Source organism: Natrix helvetica, assembly GCF_964273705.1.
Source record: "Natrix helvetica genome assembly, chromosome: 5".
In the NCBI taxonomy this organism is placed as follows: Eukaryota; Metazoa; Chordata; class Lepidosauria; order Squamata; family Natricidae; genus Natrix; species Natrix helvetica.
The window spans coordinates 37570954-37588424 of record NC_138551.1 but is presented as its reverse complement, the minus strand read 5'-3'; positions in this window follow the sequence as shown (position 1 = coordinate 37588424).

Here is a 17471-nt window from a genome sequence, read left to right as displayed (position 1 = left end):
ATTTAGCTAATTCAGTTAATGTGGAGAGGAAGAGAAGAGGGTGACATCTTGATCCTTTGTTCTTCCCTCTGGCAAAAAAAAAACAACCTCCTCCATATTTTCTCAGCTCTTGATTTCCCCTTCCCCTTGTTACCTTTCACCTCTCTGATTAGAGTTGCTTAAAATATAGTAATTGGAATGTACTTGAACACAGCAAGTCTCCTTGGTATGTTTTTAACTTTCGTTTTTCTTCACTTCCTGCTTTTCCAAGTTCTGATTTATGACAATTGGTTAATTCAATCTTTCTGCTCAAACTTTCACATTCCATTAGTTGCTCAGATATGATTAGGTTATAAGTGAGAAAATAGTGCTTTTGTCTTGATTTTTTTCCCTTGTTACATTTCACCTCTCATTAATTAGAGTTGCTTAAGATATGTTAGTCAGAAGAAACTTGAATGAAGCAAATTTCTTGGGATGTTTTTAATTTATCTCTGTAAAGTGATATATAAATCTATATTGCTATTGCTATTGCTATACACAGGTGACTATATTTTGCCTACAAGAGAGGGAGATATCTAATGATCATAATGCCTTGTAACTCAATGACAAAGTATGGTAGAACAATGAAAATGATATCACATGAAAAGTGTATAAATGTATCTTATTTATTTATTTATTATTCACACTTATAGACCGCCCCCTCTCCCGGAAAGGACTCGGGGCGGTGTACAGTCACTAAAATACATTCTAAAATACATACATAAACAATTAAATTAATACTGGTGAAGGAGGTTATGAGACTGTAACTTTGATAACAGTAAGGCAGATGACTATGGAAAATATATGGAAAATTTGCTTAGGTCCTATAAAGTACTTGGTGCAAACATGTCACTGAAAATTCACTTCTTACTCTCACATTTAGACTATTTGTCTTTGAATTAGGGGGCCCAGAGTGATGAACATGGGGAGAGAGTCCACCAGGATAAAACAGGCATGGATAAAAGATACCAAGGGAAATGGAATCTGTCCATGCTTGCTGATTACTGCTGGAATCTCCCCAGGGATGATCCTACTGCAATTCACAAGGGGAAAGCCAAAAAGCGCAGTTTAGATTCCGAGTAAAATTGTCATTTAATCTGATGTTAGAGCTTGTCAGTTTCTCATACAAAAAGCATGAAAATGTTACATGGAAAACCAATAAATGAATGGAAAATTGTTATTGGTATCAAAGAAAGATAAATTTATAATGACTGGTGTGGCATCATTTTCATTGCTGTAGTTAAGGAGCATAATCACACAACCCCCTCATAATTTTGAATAATTTTGATGCAATTTTAACCTGAAACTGTGTCTTGGAAACTGGAGCCAATTAACACTTAGGACTTAATTTTTCTTTATTAATGACCCAATTCATATAAAATTAAGCTACCATACTTTCATTTCTGAGACTTTCTCTTTTATAGACAAATGTCATCCTCAGGAAGGCAACATTGGAACAGACTATTAGAACCATTCATGTTCTTGATCAAAATACACCCATAAAACAGACAGGATTTGTAAGAAAGAAAATAATATTGGTTCCTAATTATGAACCCTGAAAAAAAATATTTTATATTGATGTCTACATGATATATGTATGCTCATGCAATATTTATCCAGAATTATCTGCATGGAAGTGTAGTGGACTGAGTTTATTGATTGCAACATTGAAAAAATCCATAGGCCATCCATCTCTATTTCAACTTTTCTTTGGGGACCTTAAGAATTGTTCAGTTTTCTCAAATACTTTGCCGTCTATCTCTAAATCTGCCAAGTTTCTATATCATCTGCTTTCAGGACACATCCAAGTAGCATTACATTTTGGATCGTACAATCTACAGATTTAGCATTATTGTTTGCACAAGCTGTTCATTCCTGTAATCAGCATCTGACCCTTAAACAAGCCAAGACAGAAGACAAAAGTAGGTTTTGTTATTTACAAAAGTCTAGGGTTGCAGTTGCCATAATATAAACTCCTAGAGATTTTCCTGGGGCATAAACAGTCCTTCAAACTCTTCTCAAATGGGTGTTTCCCCAGATCTTCCCCTCTAAGCTCTGAGAGCTGCTCCTCATAAAAGATTTCTACATGTTTATTTTGCTACATCTGTTTTTTTTTCCTTTTTTCAGCCATTATGAATCTTTCTTTGCTAGCAAGACTCCTTAAGAGCTAAACTGGTGCCCTTAATCAAAAGCTGATACAACTCAACCAATATTTTTTTTCATAACTGGCAGACACTGCAAAATATGACAAATATTGCTGGATTACTTTCCACCCCATCCCCAAAAGAACAAATATGAATCTATGTCATTATTTAGGATGTATGTGCACCTGGCAAATTTAAATTCAAGAGATCAGACCAGTTCTGTTAGCACATTGTATTATCTCAGTTGCCGGTTCACTCTCTCTCCCCCACTCCTGTAAATGCATTTTCACTGAACCATCTTCTTCCATTTGTAAGTCCTTAGACTGATACCTTATGATTGCCCAGACCAAAGGCAGTGGCATGAAAATGTATAGGCACAGCCTTGATCTCTAGAAGTATCTCACTCATTGTGTGGGAAAATGACAGTGAACTTAGCCAGTGAAGTTTTAAATGAGTATGGAAATGTTCCCTTGTTTTTAGTAGTAATCATACCAGTTCCAATGTTATACACCAAAATATTGACTAGCTTTTTTTTCACAAGAGCAAGACTCTTTCTGCTAAACAGATGTGGATCAAGATGGTGACTAAGAATATATGGCAGTCTAACTTAACCTGCTAACTTGTTCATCCTTGATATGTATTTTTCAAGAAAGAAAGAAAGAAAGAAAGAAAGAAAGAAAGAAAGAAAGAAAGAAAGAAAGAAAGAAAGAAAGAAAGAAGAAGAAGAAAGAAAAAATTAGAAAGTTAGAAGAAAAATAAACAGTGTTGGGATGTGGATTAAAACAACATGTTGATAGGGAGGGGAGATTTGAACAAGTAGGGGTACTGCAAAAAGACATGGAATGGTTCAGGAAGCAAAAAGTTGGAGGAATAAACATACAAAGGAGTGAAAGAAATGATGTGTCAAAGGAATATTGGGTCCACTGAGAAAGAAGCAGCACATGAAATTATTATTTCATGAGTATGCACTTATGAACATACACAACCTTGTAGGTAAGCAGAAACCATAGTTGCATTCTGCCAGCTGTCAGGAGTTGGATTCTGACTGGCTCAAGATTGACTCAGACTTCCATCCTCTGAGGTCAGTAAAATGAGGACCTAGATTGTTGGGGGCAATATGCTGCCTCTGTAAACCACTCAAAGAGGCTTGTAAAGCACTATGAAGTCTCAGTGCTATAGCTAGTGCTAGTGCTACCTGCAGGCTACCTATTCAAGTAGACACAATTCATCCAATGTCCCCTTTCCCATTAGTGACAATGGAGTTCCCTCCCCCTACCAAAGGCTGGGAAGAGCGAGTAAAGAAATGTTTTTCTACATTCGATAGTCATGGAACACCTGACCCATTGGATATTTGAATAATGTCTTTCTTGATGCCCTGCAGAAGAAAATTCAAAATAGTTGTTGCATCACTTGGCAGCTGATGTTGTGAAACTGGATGCTGAGGAAAAGAGTATTATTACTAATAAGGTGTGCTGTGGTAGAATGTTATGCTTTTTATTACTAAAATTATTTAAATAGCCACATGTTCTTATGAAATTGGCAGTATAAAAATGTTATAAATAGCATCCAGAGAAAAAATTCTGTAATTTGGTGTTGATATTCTGGGGCACACTGTAATAAAAGCAACCAGAAAGATCTATGAGTAAATCAGGAAAATCCATAGTTGCAAACATGAATTTATAATTTTTATCGTGCAGTTTATACATATTAATATAAAGTTTAATCTGAAAATGTTGTGAACAAGACAAGGTCTTAGTTTCTTTTGACCCCTGAAATAAATGCTTGGCCTTATTTTTGGGAAGGTCTTATTATTTTTGAGGTGCAGGAGACGGCAAGCATGGTTACCTCATGACTGCTGCTGTGTTGCAATATTTTCGGGGAGGGTTTATTTTTGGGGGAGGGCTTATTTTAGTGTATGTGGTCAAAAGCCCAATTGGGCTTATTATCTGTGGAGGTCTTATTTTCAGGGAAACCGAGTACTAGGATACTCTCCAATATCAAGCGATGAATTAGAAAATATTTTCTTACCATATTTGACATTAACTTCTTGTAATTTTGTAACTGGATACCCAAAATAAAAAAATACACACTCACACATGTTTCACTTATATTTGACTCTTAGTGAGTACATGAACAAGTTCCTGTAGTTTTCTTGGCAAGATTTTAAGAACTGATTTGCCATTGCTTCCTTCCTAGGACTGAAAGAGAGTGACTGGCTCTCTTTCAGCCCTCTGATTTAATGCCTAAGACAGAACTATAAATTGTGGTTTTCTGGGCTTTACCAGAGCTTTTAATCATTACATCTATTTATCTGTCTGCTCATTTATCCATCCTTCCTCTTGCAAACACATATTTAGACCCATAGACCAAAACAATTACAAATACAGCACTGTATATTGACTTATAAGACCCACACACAAAAACACACACACAGACACACACACCTTCTTAAGATTTGGTCTTATGCAGCCAGAATTAGCCCACTATCTATTTCTTCAACTTTTCTGCTCTTAGCCATTGAAAGGTCCTGTTGTTGTCTGCTTAGCTCGCTATTTTTGAGTATGTAATTCTTTGCTTTCCCATGTCTCTTTGCCATTTCTTTATTTGAGTTTTCTTATAGGCCAGTGTGGTCTATTTAGTATTCAGTAAGCCTTCATGGTGTACTAGCTTCAGTGCATCTTCTTCACTGTCCTTCAGATGTTCTTTCTATGTCCTTTTTTTTTCAACCATCTGATATATTTGCAACATTCCATGCCCACCTAATTTCCTTGGTAAGTAGACATTGCAACATTGTCATTGTCAACATTGCTGCATGAATTGAAAGACATGATTCATTGACATTATGTTTTTCATCTTCATATCCAGGGGCTTTTAGTTCTGCTTGAATCCAGTCCAGTATTCCAGTTTTGTATCTATTATTACTTTGAAACACTGACTTTTGATTCTAAATATGACTGAGATCCTATAATCTCAGGAAAGATAGGAGCAGAAATGGAAAGGAAGCCTCAACAATGCAAAATTGCCTCAAAGTAGTCAAGGTTGGTTAATGGGCAATCTTGTGTCTCATTTCTAAAATGGAAAACTCTAACAGAGCACTTGTTTGCAATGTCATAAAATACATATTGTTAAGTTAGGTACAAATATAGGAAATGTAAAAGAGAAAGTTTGTGTATACTCAGACGTACAAATAACACACACTATCAAGATGGCCTGTGTAAATAAAGCAAGCAGCTTATAGACTTTAATCTTAAAGGAACCCATTGTTGTTAGTTGTGAAGTCGTGTCTGACCCATCACAACCCCATGTACAATGTTTCTCTAGGCCTTCCTGTCCTCTACTATCCTCTGGAATCCATTTAAGCTCAAGCCTACTGCTTCAGTGACTCCATCCAGCCACCTCATTATCTTTCATCCCATTCTTCTTTTGCCCTTAATCTTTCCCAGCATTAGGCTCTTCTCCAGTGAGTCTTCTCCAGGAACCCATAAAACTCAAGAAATCATTGCCAGTGTTGATTGTGCAGGAATGCAAAATAAAACAACTTTATATTTATTCTAATCTAATGATACTAACAATACAAGAAAACTCTTTCTCTCTTCTAAGAAAATAATTATTGCCTAGCTAAAATCAGTTTGGTGAATTAATGACATTGGGGAGTTCCTTTATATATACTAGCACACGTGAGATATTGTGGTTACATTTTTACACAATGGGAATAGCAGCAAGAGCCTGCTCATAATGGCTCATTTTATAAAACAGAACTAATCTGGTTTTCTTGTCTGCTGGGACACATCAGCATCAATTGAAATATTTTGTTTTAACTGGGCCATGGATATGGTTGTAATTGAAAGGAGCTGCCACATTTTCCCTAGTTGTTGTCCTTAATACTCCTTTCTAACTTTAAAAGATTAAAGGAAAAGGAAACAGATGGAAAGAATCAAATCGGGCTTTGCCAAGTTATGCTGGTTCAAAGGTTGATGCCAGGCTGAGTTCAGCTACCACACAATGCCACCAAATGTCTTCTGATTTTAATGCAAATGGAATTCACCACAGAAAATAGCTACGTATTGAATGTTGATAGGGCAAAAACAGGGCCCCAGGAAGCTAGTAAAAAGAAGTATGGTGCATTGAGGAATCCATTTGCAGGTTTCCAAGGGTTAAAACAATTAGTTCACTTAAAATGCAACAAAGGGATGGTATTTCTTTATGGGCAGTCACAGAATTGGTATCTTGTAAGCGCTTGAAAGAAGTACTGTACAAAAGAATGTATTGCATTTAGTAGTTATATCAAGAACTTTCAGGCATAGACATTTCAGAGTGGAGAAAGCGTTTTGGCTTTAACAAATACAGTTTTATTATTTAGAAGGGAATTTTACTTGAAATAAAGTAGGTATGTCATATAGAATACAAACCTACATTGGCAACCAGATCTCCTTTCTTATTGGAAATGATTTGTAACAGTGTCATTTTGTTGCCATGTTGCACATATGGTAAATATATTTGAAAGCCATTTATATTGGCATAGGCATTCCTTTTGAGTTAGGTTCTATTTTAGTTCAACATAATTTCCTGTATACTGATGGATCTCTATGATGACGTTCTCAGCTTTCTACATTTCTATTTGAAGGGTGTGTCAGAGCAAGGTCTAAGGACAAATCTGCATGTTATTATTTTTGTGTTATGAAAAAAACTCATACGGCATACCTTATTGCTTTAATCCTCAAGTGCAGGGGTTTCAGCTTGAATTGGTTTTCATACTCATTCATTTATTAGGATCTGTTACAATGGCAGAGATAGCCCTCTGAAAGAAGTTCTTCTATTAGAGAATTTTCAGATTTGAAAATTTGGTCAAAATTAAAATAATATCTTCCTGAAAATTAGTATACATTTCCATGTACTTTTTTGTATAAATACACAAATTTAATACATTTCTCCCACTAGATCTACTTTTTGCAATACATCTGCTTTATGCAGATTGCTTTATACTTCATGTTAGGAAATGTGTGTATTTCCTAATACACTGCATATAATTTGTTGATTATTTTGTGGGAAGCTATTCTTAGATGCTTTTGCACATTAATGAGTTGCCAAACAACTAAAATACCTACAAAATTCTAAGAAGTGCTAATTTGACAGAGAAAAGTATTAGCAAGAACCAAGAATTGGAAGGTACAAATTGGGTAAATTTGATCCAAATGATTTTCTTCATTCCATTCCTAATGGATTACATCCTAAACATTAGGATAATGTCTAGATAATATTATAATCTACAAGTAAACAGAACCTATATATCACAGTAACAAAAGATGGACAAGAATGACTACAGAAAAAAATAGTAGGGCAATCAACACACCTCTGATCTTTCATTGGCATTCAAGAACTCTAAGCTTCCTCTGAAAACTATGAAGATCTAAAAGGCATAATAAGGGATCTCAATGTGTGAATGGGATGGAAATGAAGTTAATTTTGTGGGTCCTCAGTACACCTTGAACTTTGTTATTTGCTTGGATTTAAGATTCTCATCCCATCCCACCCAAAACCCTCAAAGTGAGATAGCAGAAAACATCCTGAAATGTTTCCTGTTGTTCTATTAAGTAGTGCTCGCTGGTACTGGACAACCAAGAATATATTGGCAATTAAGTGTTATCATTTGAAATAAACTCTGCTGAATGAAAAAAAAAGTCTTGTGAATGTTTATAAGATTGTAGCTATAACTTTTAGTAACTTAGGAACCATGTTTATACATTGGTGTTTGCATGATGACATGTCATATAGAGTCCAAGTCAACCATTCATAAATAGAAAGGATTCGATCAGAAGTTCCTCAGCGAGACAGACAGTGGAGGTGTGAGCTCTGAAGAGCCTCACATGAACTCTGTCTGACAAACCAATGCCAAGATCCTTTTAATCAGACCCTCCCTGGGGGGGGGGTGAAGAAGTGGCAGCGTTTCATCAGACCCAAAGGGAGTGAAACAGGTCCTCATAGGTCAGAGATTTGCCCTCTGAATTGGCATCAGGGGAGGCAGCATGGTAACATGGCTGCACAAGAAACTGCTGGCTTCTGGCCAAAGCATTTGAGGAGGAGCATGCAGGAGACAGGATGTAAAGCCTGATAAGAAGATTTAATTAACCAACAGACATAAATCAGAATTTGGAAAAGGCAAAGAACCTTGTGAGTATAAATAATATTGATGGACCGATCGGGATTTTGGCAGAAAGAAAGAAGGGGTGAATGGAGGTTTAAATCACAAGTCCAAAAAGAACTACTTGCTTTAAACAATTTGGAGACAGAAAGGAGAAAACAGAGAAGTGACTAACCCATTCAAAACAAACTTTGAATTTAAATTTGGATTTGAAGAGATTAACTGACAATTCTGAATTCTACAAAGGAATGGAAGAAAGAGGGATGATTTATGTATCACTTTACAGTGCTTTACAGCCCTTTCTAAGTGGTTTACAGAGTCAGCATATTGCCCCCAATAATCTGGGTCCTCATTTTACCCATCTCAGAAGGATGGAAGGCTGAGTCCACCTTGAGCTTAGTGAGATTTGAAATGCCAAATTTGTCAGCCAGCAGTCAGCAGAAGTAGCCTGCAGTACTGTATTCTAACCACTGCGCCACTGAGGTACAAACCTTTATTGTGAAATATCTTGAAAACGTCATCCAACCAACACTTTTTATCACCTGTTTTCTAATTCATCTAATCAAAATAAATACATTCATTTATTTTGTAAAATCAATACATTTTATCTCGGAGGTCAATAATTTCCCAAAATTCGTAGACCAGTGATAAAAGAAAATGTTTGCTATATGCCCATTAGGCTTATGCAGAGTAATTAAGATTCAAGCAGTTTAAATCATGAAAGCAATCTGACATTTCACCAATATGAAGTGCCATCTGACATACCTCAAGGAAGCTTTTTGTGTGGTTTCAAATCACTTGGGAAAAGTGTGGATGCCTCTTTTCATTTTCTTTTCCAACACTGGCTGAAATGTTTCTAGTCTCAGTGGCTTTAGAGTTGCCCCATAGCATAGGTTGAAATGGCCCAATTTGGAGATGTTTAGCATAAGGGAAGTTGTAGAATTGGCTATTCTGACATGTATGCCCTGCAAGATAATCCCATGACATTCACTGAAACCACACAACCTGCACTTTCTATTGCTACTGAAATGGACTGATTTTAATGTGGAGCATAGGAAATACCTGAGAAGACTCAGCAGATGCATCTGTCACTAGGTGAGTGAAAACTAAGGCAGAAATTGTTTTATAAAATGTTCTTTGGATTCAGAGCACATAATTATGTGCCATTGGACTCATAATTATGTGCCATTGGACTCTCTACATGGGGCTTCCCTTGAAATGCACCCGGAGGCTACAGTTGGTCCAGAACGCAGCCGCGCGGGTAATTATGGGGAGTACTAGGTACTCCCATGTGACACCGTTCCTGCGCGAGCTGCACTGGCTTCCTGTGGTCTATCGGGTGCGTTTCAAGGTTTTGATAATAATCTTTAAAGCGCTCCATGGCTCAGGACCTAGTTACTTGCGGGATCGTATTCTGCCCCATACATCCCTGCGACCAATCCGCTCGCACAGAGAGGGCCTCCTCCAGGTGCCGTCCACTAGACAGTGTCGGGGGGCGGCGCCTAGGAGTAGAGCCTTCTCTGTGGCGGGCCCAGCCCTGTGGAATGACCTCCCTCCGGATATTAGGAATACCTCTGACCTCCGCTCCTTTCGTATTAAGCTTAAGACCCACCTATTCCAAGCAGCTGGCCTGGCTCAACTTTGATCTAACCATATCGCTCCTGACGGGTTTTTACTGGGTATTTTAATTATATTTAATTATCTAGGGGTTTTTAAATACTGTATTCTAATTGTTTTTTATTCATCAGCCGACCTCCTCCTTGTGTATGTCTCGGTATATGTCTCTGTTATATGTTTGTTTTGTCCACATATTTATTTCATATGTTTCATTGTACGCCGCCCTGAGTCCTTCGGGAGAGGGTGCAGCTAAGAAATAAATATTTTTTATTATTATTATTATTATTATTATTATTATTATTATTATTATTATTATTATTATTATTATTATTATTATTATTATTATTATTATTATAAACAATGCAGATTGTAAGTAGTCTTCAACTTACTGTCAAGTGCCCAGGAAATCAGAAGATTCAGGCAGTTCATATGAGCATAAAGATTTATTGCAAGCTTAAGCTCTCTACAAGAATCTGGCCAAGTGACCATTAAGGGAAATAGACAGGAGTTAAGAATACAAAGGAATTCAAGGTGGAGGGGTATTAGATCTCTTGTGGGAATGAAGGGACTGATGACTTATGATGCATTTGATTCTTCCCTCAGGCTCATCTTAATCATCTCCTACATTTATAGCTATAATTGACACAGAATTTTTATTGCAAGCCATTGCAGTTGTGAGTCGAGTCACAGAATGACTGGGCTTGATTTTATGACTTTTTACAATGGTCATTAAGTGAGCCTCTTTCATCATTCAGTGAATCACATTGTCGTACATATGAAACCATCTTATCCAAAATGCATTTTTGATTATTTTTGTTAGAAAACGGTTTTTTTAAAAAAATCACAAAATACAATCACGTAACCATGGATTGCTGCATCTGATTGTAAATGTGAACCTATTGCCAAGTGTCCGAAGTGCAGCCATGATACCTGCTTAAGACTAATATACCTGTGAATAATTTTGTTTCAATTCCTTCCAGAAAGAACTTTGAAATATTAATTACCATCAACATAACCAAGAATTTCTTCTTTTTTAAAAAAATCCAGCTCCAGGATGACACCATAATAATTAAAGAACCCAAACCTGAATTGACAAATACCGCTCGAGCAATAATTTTTCAAGTTTCTTTTCCTTAACATTAATTGAATTGGGACACAAAAAATAACATGTGAAATCATAAAGGTTTCTTGCAACATACCACAAGGAGTGCTGCAGAAAATAAATTACAAGAAAGCTTACTGAGAAAACCATAACAAGTCAGACAGAATTTCCAAATGATCAAATATTAGCTTCTGATTGTTTGCCATAAGTAAAGCAGAATGTATTAGAAAAATAAGAAACACCTCGTAGGTATTAATCAGAAATATATATGCAAAATTTTCTCCTCACCCCAATGGGTGATATGTGCAACTAAATCACAACCAAATGCTTGTTATCATTAGGTTCTTGATGAGGGGATAGGACACACTGTATAAAATATATTCTGAAATGTTTTTTCTAGAAAAGAAAGAAATGTAGCAGTGGTGATGACAAAGGAAGAGACCCAATGGTGAAATTCAAATAATTTAACAACCGGTTCTCTGCCCTAATGATTTCTTCTAACAACCAGTTCACCAAACTGCTCAGAAAGTTAACAACTGGTTCTCCCAAAGTGGTGAACTGGCTAAATCTCACCATTGAAGAGACCTAAGTTTTTAAAATAGGAAAGGCTCTTTAAAGTTGGCCCAAAAGATAAACAGTTTTATCCCAGAAAAGCGACAGCTTTGTGAGGTACAGTACACCTTCTAAAATTTAAAGCAAAACTTCCTCTCACGCTATGAAACCCAATTGATCTGTAGTCTAGTGCAGTTTCTTGAAATATGCCTAGTGTGTTTGACTAAGAGTCTGTTATCAGTTATTAATGTTTCTTTTTGTTATCACAAACAGTATCTTAAGCTCCCTTGTCATATTTTATGTATAGATCCATAAATCTCTTGACTTCAAGAAATATGTGAATCTCCGCTGGAATGTTTCATTCCTCAGTATATCCAGCACCATTGTTAAACAGCCTTTAACAGTTTTAAGCATGTAAAAGTTGGGCTGGCAAATCATGTGATTCATTAAGATTCATTTATGCTCATTTAAAGAAAACATAAGTATGAAATTCTTGAATACTTTATTAGTCCAGACATGCTTTTAAAATGCCATTTATCTGTTTCACTTTACATGTCCTCCAGTGTTCTTCAGGTTGAGTACAAGCATGTATAATAATAATAAAAAAGTATTGGCATTTTTCCAAAACAGAATGCTTTATATATTGAACACTTATGTAGAGTTGGGAAAAGCTGGATGGTTAGTTTGGTAAAAGGGTGGTGGTAAACCCCAGTGGATTAGCCAGGATTGTTAAATTGCAAGAGTTGTGCATGAATCTGAAAAGACTACCTGCGTTCTGAATAGAGGTTTTATCTATATGTATATAGGTAATGTGTAGACATAGTTTCAGCTAGGTTACATGTAACATTTTTTAGATCGTATTAAGTAGGCAATTTCACAGCTGAAACTGACTTCTGAGTCTCATTTTTATGCTTCCTTCTACCTATTACTGTGGAGAAAAATATACACTATTTGCATGCCTTTTGAAGCAGGAAACAGAAGAAAACTGTAGTGCAACACACACACACACACATAGTGAGTGAGTGTTGTACTACAGTTTGTATATGTGTAAAATAAACTAAATAAATACCATGTGAAATTTCTTCAGTTTTTTTCAGTGATGTGCAGTCAGGTGAAGCAGAGGAGGCACAGCCTCACCACTATCATCATGAAAAAAAAATGTAAAATGAAAAAGGTGAGAGCTGAGGTCAGACTGAGCTAGTTGCTGCCTCACTGTGGATGACTCTGCTTAACTGCTTAAAAAAGCCTCTAAAAAGCGGCCTCTACTATGAGGCAGGAGAACTGCATGCCTCATCTAGTCTGACTTTAGGCATTTTATAATCACTCGAGCAGAGTTAAGCAAGGGTTAAAAGCCTAAAAAATCCTCACGTAGGTGAGGCATGGAGTTCTCCTGCCTCATAGCTCATTTAGGCGGGGCTTCTTCAGAGGACCCAAGGCAAGAGCAGAATTGAAATACTCTCTGAAACAGCTGGAAAAGGTACGTGTGGGTCGGATGAAGGGGGAGGAATTCAAACTTCATCCTCCTGGTGCGGGACTTTGTGCAAAGGCTGGAGGGAAGGACTCTAGCTCACTTGTGCTCTCTCTGAGGTGTAGTTTGATTGCAGGCAGAGCCATGTTGCCTTTTCAAACCTGTAATCAGTGAAGCTAGGCTGGATCCTTCCGGGGCTGGGGGAAAGTGTGTGTGCTCCAGTATGGCTCTTTGACTGGTTTCCTGCCTCCTCCTGTGGTCTCCTCACTGGTGCTCTTCCCTCCAATCCAACTTTGTGTGTGTGTGTGTGTGTGTGTGTTTGAGAGAGAGTGAGTGAGAGAGAGGGAAGGGGCTAGGAGAGATAGTCCAATCCAACTTCTGTGTGTGTGTGTGTGTGTGTGTGTGTGTTTGAGAGAGGGGGGAGAGGGAGGAGGGGAAGGGAGAAGAAAAAGTAAAAGAAAGAAGGAAGCTTATTTTGCAAAGAAGAAAAACAAATGGTGTCACTTTAAATTGGAACTGAGCATGCCTGGCTGTGGAATTCTGGGAGTTGAAGTCCACAAGTCTAAAAAAAATTGAAACCCACCACTGTGTCAGTGCCTCACCAGCCATAAACCTCACCGCACGTCACTGGTTTCTTTTACATCCGTCCGTCCATCTGTCCGTGTGTGTGTGTGTATTCAGTGGGATGGTATCAGTGCTCCGTGATGTCATGCTGGCCACATGACCACAGAAATGTCTTTGGACAATGCTGGCTCAATGACCCTGAAATGGAAATGAGATGAGCAACAAGTAGCAGAGTAAAATCTCCAGGATTCCTTTATCTTTTTGTTTATAGTTGAACATATTACAAACATACTGACTTGTATGAAAATGTAAATAAATAAATAAAAATCATTAAAACTGCTTGAAATTTTCCTTTTGAACAGTCCTGGCAAAACAAGCCCTTCCTAACAGACAGACAGACAGACACACACACACACACAAATGTTGAACCCTAAATTATATGAAAATAAAATCCCTCACAAAATATTAATAATGTAGATTCAAAATTATTGAAACCACACATGCATTGCCATATGTACAAATTGTTTCCATTTGCCTGGCAAATATGCATGGACACCATTTTATACTAAAGCACTGCTCGTGATTTTTAGGTTTACTCAATTGATCAAGTATACAATGTTTTTCTTAGCAAATTTGTTATGACAGCGCTTAATTCTACATTTTAATGCTGTATTTTATTAATGTCTGGAATTAGTTGGTTTTTATTGCAAAATCCATATAATTATACCTAAAAATTAATATCCATCTTTCATTCATTTGTAATTGCTTTATTTTGCTTTCTCTATCTTTTTCTTTCCCATGATCCATTTAAAAACTGAATTTTATTACTAGCCTTCTGGAACATTAAATTAGATATATTAGGTTGATGTCAAAAGCTGAAAGCATTCTGCTCATATCATGCTGTTCTAACAATCCCCAACTGAATATGATATTTCGGAAATGGAAAATTTTTTAAAGAGATTTTTTGTGATGTGTGTGTGCGTACATGCGCATGTGCACAGTAATTGATTTATTTATATTTTATTATAAATATTACATAGTATATATGTATTTATTATTTATAGTCATTGATTTCAAACACAAGAGGTTTCTATTTTGTACTCTAACCTAACCTATTCTCCAAATTTTACAATTCTATGATTTCAAGCATTTTAATTTAAAATATGATTTTTAATGTCAATATTATGTAAGATTATGTGGATTTCTCATATGTTTGAAAAGGGTGTTGACATCTGATTTATGCAAATAGAGAAGAGATAGAAGCACATACAAAATAATGCTCCCATGAGGAAACTTAATAATTCAAGTTTTAATCATTATTCTTATCTAAGAATAATTAAGGGAGTATATAAGAATAGAGGCAGTTCCAAGCAGGTGTCTCTCTCTCTCTGTGTGTATGTGTGTGTGTGTGTGTTTTATAAAACTAGGGTTTTCAAGTTTCTTACATTCATTATGTTTCAGAGTCAGCCAGATGTTTACACTGGATTTTTGTCCACTTATTAAGTCCTTCCCAAGGACCCAAATAGGCAGATGTTATTATGTGATGGTGTTAAATGTATCATCACAGCTGTCCTACTGAAGCTGCCTTTTTTGATTGACTGGTGATGGTTCTGTCAATGCTGACAGAAGTTCAAGTGGTTTAATTATTAATATATACATAACTGTTCTGACCCCCCTCGTCTTCCACCAACACACACTCTGAGCCAAAGATAAGGTACAGAATTTATTTACAGACAGACAGGTCCTTGGCAGCAATCCAACACAGATAAGCTTCAGCAGCAATCCAGCATGCCAAGCCACAATACTCTTCTCCAACATTAGTTAATGCGTTGACTTCTGCAAAAGGGCTTGTGCACAAGCAGTCCTTTTATAGTCTGGAGAGGAGTCTAATTACCATCAGCCGAGTGCAATTACCTCCTGTAACTGCGCAACTGTTCCTGGTGCCTATTAGCTCTATGGTGACGAGCATCCAACAACAACTCACTGCTGACGTCCGACTCATCCTCCCTTGTCTCCTCCCCACTGCTCCAAGGCATGACATCAGAAGCACACTCCCTTTGGCTTTCACCACTGCTCCATGCCTCAGGCGCCTCCTGGTGGCCAACCAGCCTCTCTGATCCCTGCTCAGAGTCGGAACACTGTCCAGGGTCCTCCACATCCTCCAGAGCCGACTCATAGGGACCCTCGCTGTTGGAGTCTGGTGGCAGCTCCAACGGCTCCTGCTGGGCCACAACACATAACAATCTGAAATCACAACTGCCAGTTCTTTAACCATTGGTGACCTTCCTTTGTATCAAGTTCTTCCCAAGAACCTCTGTATTGGCATATTATAGGTGTTGGTCCAACCGATGTAGCCTTTTGTAATAGACAGATGGAAATTTTGACAATGAACACATTTCCTAAGTACCAACCAAAGTTTTCTTGTATGGCATCCATTGTGCTGACAACCCCAGGGACCACCACTGCCAGTTAATGCCATATTCTTTCAATTATTATTTTAATATCTTGATACTTTGTGATCTTTTCTAATTCTTTGTATTCTATTTTGCTGTATTTGGCACATTAATTATCCATACTTCCTTCTTTTCAACAAGAGTTAAAACGTGTGTGTTATGAACATAGTCTCAGTTTGTATTTAGAAACCCCACAATATTTTAGCTTGCTTTGTGATCTATTTCTTCTAGTTCAGCTAGTGTGACCTATTCAAACATTAGCCAAATACAGGAGTATTAAAGGTACAATATAGGAACACATATATTGGTTTTGGCTTCAGTGTTTCAGTCCCTTGTCTATGCCTGATTCACCCCCTAATCTAAAGTCTGAAAGGACATCTTCTGCATTTGTTGGATAAATGTTCTTCGAAACCTCTGCAAAACTGACAGCCTTCCTTATTTAAATTCCACTCATGCAAATACAAATCCACTCCCTAGATATGAATCAACTTCGCTCTTATCAGAACTCCACACTGATATTTGCAGATGAATTCTCGAAGCATCTCTGCAAGTAAATTCCATCACCGTAAGCACAAAAGCACTAAATTTTATCAAGCAGAATTATTCCCTCCTATTCTATTTGTTCAAATAAGGTAACTTCTACTTATTCATAAAATTAAATTGAATCAAATCAAATGATGCTCAAAGTGCAGTGTCACAACATAAGCCTATTTTATATCCATGAGTGTGCTCTAAAGCTAATAGGCAAACTTTCTGAGTACATTTTGATAGTGTATAAATAAGAAAAAGAAGTATTTTATTCCACATTTATTCTGCATTACATTTGTGTCTCTTCTTTTATTTACATTCCAAGCACATATTAACAGTGGAGGATTTCACCCTTAATCTTCCAGCTTCAAATACCATTCTTTACTGAAACTGTCTTTAAAGACAATTGTTACATAAATTATCTTCCTGCCTTCATCCTAATATACCTCAGAGCTTTATTTTCATACTCTCTCAGAGTGTTGTCTTTTAATGTCTGCAGTGTTGTTGTTTTTAATTCATTGCATTGGCATTTTAACCTGTGTCCAAGACACATGTTGGAAGATACAAATGAAGGACAATTATTGACACACTAGATCTCAAGTGATTAAGTCTCTTCTTCAAATGCTGATAACAATCTTTCAGATTACTTTCAATCAGTGACATGCAGTCAGGGGAGGCAGGGGAGGCAGAGCCTCACTGCTCTCATCATGAAAAGAAAAAAAATCTCCCCTTTTGTCTTTCATCTCTTTCTTGCGCGTGCAAGCAAAATATCATGGATCACAGGATCACGGTGGTGGGGACAGCAACTCCTTCCACTGCGCTGCGGAGAAGAGCCACAGGAAGGAGGGGAATGGGATCACGTGTGCAGGAGGCAGCCCTTTCATGT